The sequence below is a fragment of the Syngnathoides biaculeatus genome, chromosome 9, assembly GCF_019802595.1.
Source record: "Syngnathoides biaculeatus isolate LvHL_M chromosome 9, ASM1980259v1, whole genome shotgun sequence".
Classification (NCBI taxonomy): Eukaryota; Metazoa; Chordata; class Actinopteri; order Syngnathiformes; family Syngnathidae; genus Syngnathoides; species Syngnathoides biaculeatus.
The window spans coordinates 14,502,274-14,516,390 of NC_084648.1; the positions used below are offsets into that span (position 1 = coordinate 14,502,274).

At 41.4% G+C, this 14,117-nt stretch overlaps 1 protein-coding gene and 1 long non-coding RNA gene across 2 annotated transcripts in view; one reads left to right on the forward strand and one right to left on the reverse strand.

The window, feature by feature from the left end:
• Window positions 1-1,142: 1,142 nt before the first annotated feature.
• LOC133506239 (uncharacterized) overlaps window positions 1,143-14,117 on the reverse strand; it is a 36,770-nt gene continuing 23,795 nt past the window's right edge. Inside the window, exons 2-4 of the long non-coding RNA XR_009796437.1 lie at window positions 9,619-9,752; window positions 5,021-5,135; window positions 1,143-2,894 (exon numbers count right to left, since the gene is read on the reverse strand). This is a non-coding gene — a long non-coding RNA (uncharacterized LOC133506239). The remainder of the gene's footprint in view (window positions 2,895-5,020; window positions 5,136-9,618; window positions 9,753-14,117) is intronic.
• gna12a (guanine nucleotide binding protein (G protein) alpha 12a) overlaps window positions 10,107-14,117 on the forward strand; it is an 89,247-nt gene continuing 85,236 nt past the window's right edge. Inside the window, exons 1-2 of the mRNA XM_061830185.1 lie at window positions 10,107-10,206; window positions 10,397-10,455. The gene's annotated coding sequence lies outside the window, so the exon portion shown is untranslated. The remainder of the gene's footprint in view (window positions 10,207-10,396; window positions 10,456-14,117) is intronic.

The window sequence follows — 14,117 nt, forward strand, 5'->3', positions numbered from 1 at the left end:
TGGTGAACTTAGTTTTAAAAAGTTTTAACGGTTATCTATGAACTGAACTAGTTTGTCTTCGGAATGGTCAATTGAACTTTGAAGTAGATCACATGGACAATAATGGCAGTCAAACCTTGATTGTAAATGTGATTCGGACAACCTTTGGAACCTAAAGTAACGGCTGAAAGGGTGAGCCAACAGTCTTCTTAGAGTGTTGAGTCATCTTCTTGGAATGCCCGTTTTGCAGCCTGCCTCTGACATCCCTTTTATGTAAAGTCTATATATTGGCGGATAAACCCTCCTACGTCTAAATACGGTCAATGTAATATTTTTTCACTAATTGCTAATACCTACATTTGCCGGTCCCCATGTCGGTCTGTTATTTTTACAAATTATTGAAAAATATGAGGCTTCATCTAACAGGACAAGGCGAAATAAACTTACTTTTTAGTTTTATAAAGCGTTGAAAATCACTTGAACAGATAGATAGATAGATAGATAGATAGATAGATAGATAGATAGATAGATAGATAGATAGATAGATAGATAGATAGATAGATAGATAGATAGATAGATAGATAGATAGATAGATAGATAGATAGATAGATAGATAGATAGATAGATAGATAGATAGATAGATAGACACGATTGCCAAGGTGCAAATACAGCAAGGATTTGGATGCAGCTGTAATACAAATGCCAGAGGCTGGAATTGCACATATTTACATGATATTGCATGCATAAATGAAGCAGCATTCGGGGGGAGTGAGGGGGTCGACCGATGAGCACAGAGCATTGTTCAAGTTTAATCTCTAAGTCTCAAAGCTTCTCGAAAGAAGCTGTTCCTCGCCCTCCTTTGCCACTATGAAGCAGAGTTTGAAATAAACAATTTAATTGATCTGAATAATGAAAACAACAACCATTCACGCACGCAGAGTCTTCAATTAACCTAACGTGGACATTTTGAGAGAGAGCCGAGATTTGATTGAAGAACCTCAGAACTCCAAGGCAGACATCTTAAATTCTCCCATGCTGCCATGACACACACACACACATTGCACGGCGAGTGCTGGCAGTGTCTAATTCTGAAGCCAAATTACCTTCCAATTACCTGTCTACCCATTGCAATTACCTTTGGATTTTCGACTCTCAATCTCTCAATAACCCCCCCCCCCCCCCCCCAAAAAAAAAAAGCACCTGAAAATTGCAAACACACATTTCGGGGCGCAACCTTGCCTTTTGCGATTTCGCCTTTAATGGTCGGATATTCTCAGGACAACACAACAAGACGTCCACCTGTCTCCATTTGCCACAACTCAAACGCAGCCCCCCCCCCCTTTTCCGCTTCACCGTGTGACCTCTAAAGAGGGCACCGCGATGGCGCCGATCTGTTCTTCTCGCTGAGATAAACATCTGATCCCATCCCTCATCTCTTTAACACGTTAGACTTGGCTAATGACTTCCGTCCCAGTAGTCAACGCAAGTTTCCGCACACATTTGCACACACGGGCACAATCGGAGGCGCGCACCCCCCCGCGCAAGCCGAGGCGCAGTTAATGAGTGGCTTCCTGCAGTTTGAGCTGTCATCGTGGCGGAGGGAGATAATGTCAATATTAACTGACCTGTCATAGTAGCTGCGAGGATAAACACCGCGGGACGTGGTTACTTACAAAGGGATGCGAGGATTTCAATGCCTAACTGTGAGCTCTTGATTGACGCCATCAGTTATTTTTGTTTGGAGGATGCCTGTATCCATCAGGAAAATTGTGTGCGTGGAAAAAAAAGAAAGAAAAAAAAAGCTCATGTTATATTCATATTCTGGTCACAGTTCTCAACCAATCTTCCATGTTTAAAGGATTACTCCTTAATGTCATGGATTTGGAATGATAATTATCTCGGGTCAATGGTAATATCCCTATATTAATCTTAATGGTCAATAGCACTTCAATTAAAATACCAATGTCTGACTCTGACCCCAGAGAAGGAAACTTTTCTAAAAACAGCAATATAATACGACTTTAACTTTATAACCGAAGGTTGTCAATTATCCCAAACCATCTGCGATGACGATGGTCTCACTGAACGGTCTGCGAGTCTCCTCTTTTGTGCGAACGCATGCAACAGTGTCGTTTATCGTTTCGATTCATTGTAGCCTGTGGTGATGCAGTGCTCTTACATTTCAAGGAGAGCAACTTAATCCCACCCCCTCCCCAAAAAAACCTGCAGCTCCACCGGATAACCGAGTTGTCCCCTCAGGCGCTGTGTGAGGGTGAACCGAGGGTAGCGGGAACCCTTTCATGTGGATGGGTAGAAAAAAAATGAAGTGGGAATTGTAAGGGGGGGGGGTAGGTCACACCTGTATTGGACTGAAAAAGACAGGGAGGGATGTAGGGATAAGTGTAATACCAGTGGGGGGAAAGGGAGAAAGGTGAGAGAAAGGAATCTCTTTTTAGTGAGTTAAACTGAGAGAAGGGAGTGTGAAAATCACAGTTCAACCTCTTTTATATGGAAGGAGCGTGAAGCAAAGCAGGTGAGAAAGCGTAGAAAAGCGAGCCTGAAGCGAAGTGGGACGGCGAGGGGTGTCGGAGGGGAGTGGGGGCTTAAGAAAACGTGACCTACAAGAAATGCGAAATAAAAGGTATACGGTACGCTGCACACTAGGGGGATGACTCCATTATTGTCTTTGTTTGTTTAGCTTGCTTTTTTCGATTTGGGCGCTTGATCTCTTAACTCCTGTCCGGAGGGCGTCATGCCTTTGGCAACAAAGCCGAGAACTGATCCGGGTCTCCGCCTCAGCTCACGCAGGCCAGCACCGTTGGTGTCCACCATGACGACAGGGACCCTCGCGGCTCTGGTGCCGAGGACCTGCGGTGCGGACATTAGAGATTTCTCTGAAGTTCTTCCCGGAGCACCTGTAATCACACACAATTATAAGGCTACGCACTGTGGGACAGAAGCAACCTGAGGTGAAAACACACTACACTCACAAACCAAACAGAACCTTAAAGCAGACATGTGACAGGAACAACAAAAGTATGAGGTTATCACAGTACAGGAAAGGAAATGACAAGCTGTGTCATACTGGAAAACTGAATTAAGGTTAAGGGGCAAGGCAAGGACTTGTAATAATGTATTTAGCAGCATGTCACGAGACTTCGGTGCGGGGGAGGACCCAAATGCAGGACTCTGAGACAAAGGCATGATGTTCAGTGTCCAGTCTACAACATTGGTTGTATTTCACAGAGGATAAAGAATATCCTTATGTCTGTTTTTATTGTTAGAATATGTCTATATGTGGCCATTTCTGTTCAAATAATCCTTCCTTGAAGGGTTACAACAACACAACTATGTGAATGCTAATCGCTGGCCCATCTCTGGCATTTTATATTGTGTCCCATTAGCTGGGGGATGGCATTCCTCAGGTTGTTTGGTAGTTTAACTAAATAATCCAATTTGCACAACTCTAAAGCTTCCATTGTAAAACTCAAGAGGCTGGAACCCAAAATAGCCGTTCCTAATTATACAAACAAGCATTTACTTACTATTAGCGTTTGGAGCTGTAAGAGAACGCGGAGCGGCAATCATTTGTAAAACCGGGTGTCCCTGAGGCATTCATGGCCCCTCCGGTCTATTGGGTGTGGAGGGCCTTCTCTGATCTCCCAAGAAAAGTGATAGCGTACTCCGAGGCCAGCACTCCATTAGCTTTCATTTTTTACTCTTTCATCCATCTGGCTGGGTACCCCTTTATCTGCCATCCTCAAAATTCAATTCCCCATATCCGTCAACTACTGTATTCGTATTCTCCTCCCTCTGCGGTTTACAAACACACTTTTCATCCCCCAAAGTCACCCACCCCACTCCGTAAATGTCGGGGGCCTCTATTACTTACTTCTTTCCTTATTGTTTGGTCCATCAACTATTCACATAAATGAACCAGAAAAACAATTCAACACGTTTAATCAAACAAATGGAAGTCTGCTAATATGTACACTTACAAAGAAAGCAATTAAGAGTCTCCCAGACTAATCGAAGAAACCCCCTCTTGAATATGAAGAATTTTCCTCTGAGAAGACAGATTAACACATTTAACCATTTTGGGGGGTTTTGTGGGGGGAGGGGTTGAAAACAAGATGAAAAAAAAAACGAAATAGCTTGGTTTACGGAGACATTCTTCAATATACTAAGCCATTCATGCACTGATTGTTGATTATATTATACACGTTATCTTGCGGCGGCACGGTGGATGAGTTGGTAAAGCGTTGGCCTCACTGGTCTAAGGTCCTGGGTTCAATCCTGGACCCACCTGTGTGAAGTTTACATGTGAAGAGTTTGTTTTCAAAACGAGACATAGGCATTTTTTTTCAGAGTTACGAAACTCGCACCAAAATTATCCATTCGGAGCTGGAAAACAAACTCTTCATATGCGGCGAAGAAAATGGATGGATGGATCATTACATTGCTTCATTTTCCTTTCACTCAAGTCAACAAGTCGCTCCGTAAACCTGAAACCGAGAGTGCCCCCCATTAGGCTTTGCACATGGTCAATATTTGACTGCTAAAGTAATTGCTATACGCAAGGATGCAGCTAGAAAATGACATCATCATTATTATCATTCCCAGTATTATTACAATTATTAATATTATTTTAAATCCCATCATGGCTTCGTAACCCATTTTTGTGTCCCACTGTTGGTCTAGGCTATATTTTGTACCCTATTTTGTTTTATGCATTTGTATGTTTTTCTGTCATGTCATACAACCTTTTTCATTATATGATCCTTCCATCTGTTTTTTTCTTTAAAAGAAAAACATGATTTAAAAAATCTTCAAGCACGTTGAGTTGATGCATGCCGTACGAAAGGTATACTGTGTGTTAAATTGACATGCCTTACTAGAAATGTTATGAAAATGTACTTTTTTGATTTCGTCAGGGAAAGAGGGGGATAAAAAAATACATACAAAACTCTTCGGGATACAGTTGAGGGTTTTACACACAAGCACAAGCACTCACACACATTTTAACCGGACATGCACTCACCTGGCTGCGCTAGTAACTGGTGCATACACATCCCTGACGTTCTTTCTACATGCACATCTGTCACAGATGCATTTCAGGACACGCTGTCAGTCCCCCAAATCTCCGCGTTCCTCTTCTGGGTCAACCACACACACGCACACATGCATGGATGGACACATACTGTACTGTACACGCATGCCTTCAATGCAGATGTCAGAAACATTTCATATTTCAGAGGACTGGTTGTCAGATATTAAACAAGTTGGACTGTATCACTCAATAGGAATACAATATTTGCTTCCAAGCACGCTGCAAATAAATATAAAATGCATGAGTAGTATGCATGAGTAGAGGCCTTGGTAGAGGGATTCCCCCCCACCCCCAACATTTCTACTCTATGTCAACACCCAATTTCTGGGCAACCTTCAGAGTTTCTCTTCTTGACCAAAAAGGCCTCCTTGCTTTTTCAGTGCGCGAGCTGTAACTTTTAAGACGTACTTGGAAGTAAGAGCCTCGAGACCTTTGAGGACTGCAACAAAAGCAGACAAGAGTGACACATGGGTGCTTTTCCAGGGAAGCGTGTGTACTGTGTGTAAGGAAATGTCACCATCTCTTCATCTCCCACTCTCTCTCTCTTTTTCCCTCTCTCTATCAGTCTCTTTTTTTTACCCCCCCCCCTTCATGAGCCGCTTCTGTCCTCTCGGGTCACAGAGCTACACTGCCCTCTACAGGCTGGCTGCTCTTGCATTCATCACAGCAGAAAAGGGTAAAAGCAAAAATAGATTAACTGCTTTTTGTAATAAAAAGTAAAAACAATCAAACATGCAACACTAACGTAGGCAGAGAGAGGAATTACTTTGTATGCCTGTGAGCTGAATCTTTTCATATAAAGATGAATACAGTTACATTTCCAATAAACAGTCTTGTCTTGAGATACAACTCCCCTGACTTACAAATTTTTCGAGATGTGTGCTATCGTTTGGTCGATTTTTTTTTTTTTTTTTTGCTCTGACTTGCAAACTTGAAATAGAAGCACTTGGTGGCAGAAATTCAACTCACTTCACAAATGATTTTGGCGGAACTTTATTGCCACTCTCACCTGAAGGTTACTGTCAAACTAAAAATGAAAAGAAAATGATTAAATGCTGCGTATTCATAAGAATCACAGAGCTTTGCCTTTATTCCACAAATTTTAGGCAGTATCAAAACCTTTCAAGCAATGGTTATTCAACCATAAATAGTGCAGAAACACTTATAGGCAGACAATATAACAGTAGTCCCAGTCATATATTCTTTATCCTCTGCAAAGAATGACTAATATTACTGCAAAGGACTTGAGACGTCTCCTGATTTTGTCATGAATATCATGAATTTGTATCACTCTGCCCCCAGGGGGCAGACACAAACACCATAATGAGAAACAGAGTGTGAGAACTAGTGACAGAAACTCTTGCATTGTTTTTAATTGTATTTCAATTATGTCATTACTATGACATAATTATACAACATAATGACATACTACTACTAAATGTACACAGAATTAAGATTTTGATCGAGCTGAGTTACAGCAAAACGTTGGCGATCGATGCAAAAAAGTTTGATGCCTCACAAACTTCACATTGAAATCCAACAGGATAAAATAGTGGAATCGTACTGTGCATGTAAAGCAGCGTGAGTATTTTTTACTTGGAAAGATCACGAGTAATATGATTGTAGTCTGTATATTCATTTGACTTGGCTTGTAATGGATCCCAGTGCTCAGTCTTAAAAGTCCGATGTGATACAAATGGGCAAATAGACATTTCTCTTTCATGACATGGCGCATTTATGTATCACTAACTTGACTCTTTGGCATAAAACATGACACACTTCATTCAGCGGGTCAGTGATACGCTAACAAAGTGAAAGTTGTTCTCCTGCACTGATAATAATTCAATCAAACTCAGAGAAGATACTTCTTTCTCACTTACCTTCGAACATATAGCCTTGTGTTTGTTGATATTGTTCACATTTAGTTGTACGTGTGGTCTTCCAAGAGCCTTCATCCATCGTAGACACTTCATCAACTGTGTTTTAGGCTTTGGAAGATAAATCAACCGGGCCCCTTGTAACCCAGCAGGATATCTTTCATCAGAATTGCACGTTCCCCACGTGCATCTGAGAACCATTTTCTTCATAACATTAACTTTTCCAAGCGCACACTACTGACAACCACCATTGCTTGTGGGACAATATGGCGAGAGGGGCGTGTCAAGCCATAGGTTAATACAATGCGGCTATCTGATTGGCTATTATTGTACGAGTGATTGACAGGTCGGAAAGGTCCATTGTTGTCAATGTCACTGAGTAGAAATTTGATCATTGACATCTCACTTTCAAAATATCCACACGCTCACCTTTAATATTACACGTTTCTTCTCTTTGTGGCAGTTCGCTTCTTCCTTGACAACCGCGCCTTGTTTTTGTGTATTTTTTTTCCCCAATAAAAAGTAATATAGTACAGTAAATTGCATGTGGAGCCTCGAAACCTAATACAGTTTGGTTCTTTTATTTTTCAGTCCAACGGTAGTTGTTCATGCTCAGTCGCTCGGTGCGGAGCAAAGAATAGTTAGGTGCTTATGTGTGGGTGCATGCGTGTGTTCCAGGTCACCTGTACCAATCGCAGCCCATGTTCAGCAGATCAGCTGACCTCCAAAAGTTCACCAGGCGTGGGATGCCTGACTGGTGATTGAAGTGCATTTCTCACGCAACAGGACTGCGTGGGCAAACGGAGTGGAACACCTGCCCTCTCAGGCACGAGGTGATTTGATTAGATTTTTCATTTTTTTTAAAAGGACCATTTACTTTTCATGTGCAGCTGTGGCGTGGCGTGTGCATACACTTGAGATGTGTGTGTGTGTTTAGGGATGAGAGAGGAAGTGGGTCTCAGCTGCAGAGGTTTGCGAATCAATTCAATAGAAAACACGTTTCCCCCGCCGCTCACATAAATGTTCTACACGGCCCCCTTTGCTGTCTCCTAACCGCTTGGGCGGCATTCTTCAAAACGCTTCGTATTTGAATGCTGCGGTGAAGCTCCGGTGTGATGCAGTGCTCGCTTAAAATCTCCTGATGTTATTTACCGTCGTTACGAACGCCGCTCTACCGCCATTATCGTAGAGTGGTTGAAATGCAATTCAGTCGAGCACGGTAAACCTCGGTTTACATCGGAGGCCGGAACAAAACCAGTCGGGCTTCTTCGTGTTCAGATGTTTATGCACCGACTCATCACAGAGTCCGCCTGGGACGGCTAATAATAGGAGGTGGAGATTTTCCATTCTTTTTAGGGAGATTTGTTGAAAATTCACAACGTCTCACTTTACTGCGCTAATGATATAAAAATGACTTTGCCTCAACTTTCTAGACAAGGTCGCAAGAAGTGACTTAGATTTAATGCCCCTTCAGAACTCCGACAGAGTTCCAATGATTGCTTGCTGGATTGCTATTGGCTCCAATACGGACCCTAATTAAGAAAGGCATTAGCCTGGCATGATTGTTTCGCGTTTAATTTCCACAATAATATCTGGCCTTCACAATGAGGTTTTTGGATCTTGCAAAGACATAGCATTAATTTAACTCTGTTCATCAGCAGATAAACTCAGCTGAGATGTCTGCAGCGGTTCGGGGAGTAATTATGCTCTCTAAATTTGAGGGATCGGAAGGGAAGAAGCAAATATTAGTAACAATTAGGCGTGGTCAACGCTCACTGACACTCGGGTGTATTTTAAGCAATTCCCCCTTCCTAGCAATAAGCAAACATAAACTCATCAGCTGTCCCTAAAATAGTGGTTATTAAATGTTTAACACCAAGTACATCTGAAAAAAAAACAGCACCATAACGACCAAGATTTTAATACAGTAGCTAGTAGGCCTATGAGTTCATGAAAAATAAGGAAAAGGGCCTATTCCTAATTTATTCTCACTGTGGTAAAGTACAGATGCTTTTTTTTTTTTTTTTTGGCGAAAGCAACAGATAAGCCAACAGTTGGTCTAACTTGCATTTCATCTTGGATTGATATTTCTTTTTCTTCCAGCAGCTTGGATCTCCCACGGAGGTTGATCCCTTTCCCTGACAGTTGCTAGACAAAAAAAAACAAAAAAAAAACCAAACCATGGTTTCCACCGCCGTCATGATTTTCAATTCCGGTGACTTTGGTGTCACAGTTTGCATTGTTTGAGCATGGATTGTTTCGGATTGTTTGGCCTTGGCAGATTTCTGCACCGTGCAAAAGCTATTGTGATTTGTTTTCACCACAAGCAATCACTTTGCAGTGGCTAATGTTTGTCCAAATTGTACAGTTGGAGAGAAAAAGCTTCTGAGAGACATTTCAACAGATGAATTGTTCATTACCCTTCGTTCCCCTTTCAGATGAAAACTTTGAAATGAACATTTTCCTCTATTGTACTGAACCCTGCTCTTTCATTCCCGTCTGTCACTGTGCATTACAGCCATTTTGATCCTTTTCAGCCTCCGATGTCCCGACGAGACCGAACAATGCTCGTCAGAATCATGGCTCTCACAAACAATATTCCAAAAGATCCCGACTTTGATGGTGCCTTTTCTGCATTATTGCATTACTCACCGGTTTGACTTTGAAGCTCATCAATCATCGAAAAACATATCGTTTCCCGAGTGTTCTCATCCACTCTTGGATGCCACTTATCTGGATGTCATCAGCATTTGATGTCAGGAACCGCCCCATGTGCCTTAAAATGACTGGAGAAAAGCATGGGGGAGAAGTTTAAATGGATGAAAAGCAAAGGACACTGGACTTCACCTTGCTTTTTATGTAACATAGCAGAGCAAAAGTCAACAATGGCCCCAGCGACACCAAACCCATATGGACAGGTCAATCACGAGAAATTTGCTCTTGTGTTTTTTGAATTTGCCTATGTGTTTTGTTATTTTCTGATGTGTTTTGCTTTTACACGCCACCATATTAATTTCACCAAAAGCACTCTGGATGTTACTATAAAATTTGAATACATACTGAAGAATAATAATCCATTTCTCAATTTTATGTGTGCAATCTCTATTTGAGTGGGTGCGCGGGTGGTGACGTCACGTCCCTGGCCTCTCTATTCATTTGTCAAGATAAGGCTCGTGCAATGCTCCTTGCTGATGACTGCGGTAAATAAAGTAATAACACCACGATTTCAAGATGGAATGGGTGCGTAAAACTGATTGATACGTCGTCGGAGATATTCTATGTCATTTGTGAGCCAATGTTGTGCTCGTTAAATGACATTTTGGAGTCTTTTTCCATTGACGAAAACGAGCTAATGTTGCTAATGCTAACGCGATTACCAATCTCTGAATTAAAAACAAAGCGGCCTATTCATATTATTTTCCATTTACAGGAGAGCCAGGGAGGACAGCGCGGTCGCATATCAGGCTCATTAATTCGTTTTACACACAGGTATGATATTTTTGTTAACTTGTACATTCTGCCTTTTATATTCTATATTGGCACTCGCACGTTGGGCTAATCGAGGCGAACCAATGAGGGCGTCTTAGTAATGTTTATTGTAAGGCTGTGACAAATATTTTCAAAATATAGAACTTATCAAAACACATCATTGGTTAGAGAAGTCAAACAGCAATAACATGGCACCTAGTTTCGAAGAATCGGATAAGAATTCTATGAGACATAATCATAGTGAATCATCACCGCATAGTTTTCTCTCATCTCTGAAACCTATAAATCTGTGATTTTTTGACGCCAAAATCAAGGAACATTTTCATCGTCGTCAGAACCACAGAGCATTTCAACCGAACTGGAAAGTTGTGACTGATTTCCGAGCAACATAGTCCAAAAAGATACAAACATCACCTTGTGCGAAACAAGGGGTGCGATTTTGGTCATCATCCGCAAAATCTATGTGTCAAATCTAGCACAGCATAATAAAAATAAATTGGTGGCCGTTTTTGTGGATTCTGTAACACGTCCACTTTTTGCGCACAGATTGTGATGTGAATTCAAGATATTTGAGACCAAATACGACTCTCCTTGATCAATAATCCGGAACACAATGCAGTGGAAAAGTACACGGGTTATACGGGTTTTGCCCCACTCAAACAATTTGACACAAACAATGACAAAGCCATAAAAACTTCGTTTGATTATCCTCTCTTTTATTTGATCCCCTTCTGACCTCTAAAACAAATTCCAATCTTTGGAAGCAGTATGGAATCGATGCAATATGCATGTCTGTAAGCCTATTCGGTTGCTAATGCCATTGTACAATTGCGTTGCACTTTTTGGTTCTTTCACCAACGGGATTATCTTCTTGTCTTTGAGCGAGCGTTGTTTGCACTAACTATTGGTGTATGTGTGAAATGGAGTCGGCCTCTCGGGGGAAGTAGCCTGCTGACAGAGATTAGTTTACATCATCCTCTTTTCAATCTCCTCTGTGTTTCTGTACTCCGCCGTAACACGCACACACTGGTAAATACGAGCCACAAGCGGCGAGACAGATGGAATCGGATTAAGTGTATATATTTTTTTTCAATTCATGGTCAGGTGTCACCTTGCGCTCATCTTAGAGCGTCAAAGGATGAAATGTGCGCTAAGAGCAAATCACAATTGTGAGCGAAGGTTGGTTGTCATGGATACGGAGATTAACGCTCCACACCACCTGTAATGATGCTATTGTGTCAATGTCCGTACAGTACACGGCAGTCACTTCTTGTGCGTGTTTGCATATTCAGATATATGCCATTTGTGGAAAAATAAATGTACATATTAATAACGTCATATTATACGGCATAAGCACAAGTATAATCTGACAGTAGTACATGAGTGTAATGAGCTGTGGGAAAAAAAAATCTGATCAAATGCCGCCACATTCCTCTCTGCATGTGTGAGACTAGCTGTGTACGTTTGCCAACAAGGCAGAATGATCTGCGCAAGTTATTATGAGTTTAATTTGCCACGCTTGTAACTCAAATCAGGACTATCTCAAATCATTTTTCCCCATTGAAATAAGTGGAGATACATTTCCAGCCAACCAATTAAAAAAAAACACACGTACACTATGTAATGTGCTTTAAATGAGAAAAGTAACACTATATTATTGTACTTCATAAAAACATAGAGCAATGATGTATAAGTAAAAATAATGAAACAATTTTTTCAAACTTTCTCATTTAATTTAATGTGCATTGTGGCACTATCCAGGCGGCACGGTGGATCAGTTGGAAAGCATTAGCTTCACAGTTCTGAGGTCCCGGGTTCGATCCCGGCACCGCCTGTTTGGAGTTTGCATGCGCTCCCTGTGCTTGCGTGAGTTTTCTCCGGGCACTCCGGTTTCCTCCTACATCCCAAAAACAAGCAACATTAATTGGACACTCTAAATTGCCCCTAGGTTTGATTTTGAGTGCGGCTGTTTGTCTCGATGTCCCCTGCGATTGGCTGGCAACCAGTTCAGGGCGTACCCCGCCTCCTGCCTGTTGACAGCTGGGATTGGCTCCAGCACTCCCAGGAGGATAAGCGGCTAAGAAAATGGATGGATGGATAAAAAGAATAAAACTATTTTTGTCTGACTTTCTCATTTAATTTTATGTACATTGTGCCACTACCCACCTTGGCCACACGGGGGCAGTATATAAGGACATGGACTGATCAGCTCCTCTCAGATCATCACAAAGGATAAGTAATATATTATATATGAGTACTGTTATATTCAATCCGTAAATGTGTTGCTGCACCCCTTGTGTTCAAATATCAGATGTATAAAAGAGTATAGGCGTGTTTAACGTCACGTAAACACACCGCTGTCGTTTTTTTCCCCAAAATGTTTCAAGAGCTGCAACTGAAGCGTTGGTATGGTTTATTCACTCCCACCACAAAAGTACGAATGATGCTTACAAGTCGGAAATTGCATGAAACAAAGAGCCACTGACGAGGAGAGCAAATAGTCATTTACAAAGTACACAAAAAAACACAATCATGAGCCAGGTGTTATGAATAAGTAGATATACAAAAACGTACAAAGAAACAGTGACTAATGAGGAAGGAGGAAAGCAGAGAGAATTACCGGTACTAGAAAAGCCAGAGAAATTAAGAGGAACACAGAAGAAACCAGCAGACAGAAGAAAAAAAAACATAAATCAGAACATAACATGCTGTATGGGTGACAAAAATTATAGTTACTACCCATTACTTTCCTTAAAATAGGCCTATTTGAGGAGGCATTTGTTTGTCTTAAGTAGACAACCCCACTCGAGGTCTATTAGCGGCGCTGGAACTATTATGTGTGTGCAAATGTAGACAAGGCAAACAACACCACGGAGACCTCAGAGATTATGTGTTGTTTTTCACCTCCTCATATGAATGCCGCGTGGAGAGAAAGGGTAGGATAAGTCTCTTTTTGCCCTTGTGCCAAACATGTTTTGCACACAGTGACTTTGACTTTGCTAATCCATTCTTCGCAAAGAGAACGTTTTTTGCCAAATGTAATGAAATTTGTTCCACGCGTTCCTGAGATATTGTGTACACAAGAGCGGCTCTGGCTTGACAGATGAGCTACAAAAAAAAAAGAACACTAATGCCCGTGGATGGATTTAGACAACACTGAATGACATTAAAAGTATCTTTAAAGGTTACCCTGGGGTGTGGGGGCAGATCATTCATGCGCTGCATTCAGGTGCAAAGTAGCCCCTTCTCGAGCATTTCAGTTGGGATAGCTGGCTATACATAAATGAATATGGGAAGGACTTGAGGTTGGTAAATTTACACCAATATATCATCTCTCACGGCTCTGGAATTGGTCCCACATCTACTGAATTTGGTTAGTATGGACCGATAAAGCTAAAAAATAACAAATATAAACATGATATCCCAGAGACGGCTACACTTGTATGTACTGAAGGGTCAAATTTGATTTTTGGCTAACTGTATGTGTGCTAAAACCCCCATGTTCGAAGTTTTGTCAATTCCATAATTTAACCTGCCGTAATTTGTCACATATGATACGCCCTTGATAGACATTTATACTCACCTTCATAACTGATAAATGTGCTCATTATCTTAAAGGGGAAATCCGGCGTTTGCATGAACAGTGTATCAATAGTTCATGG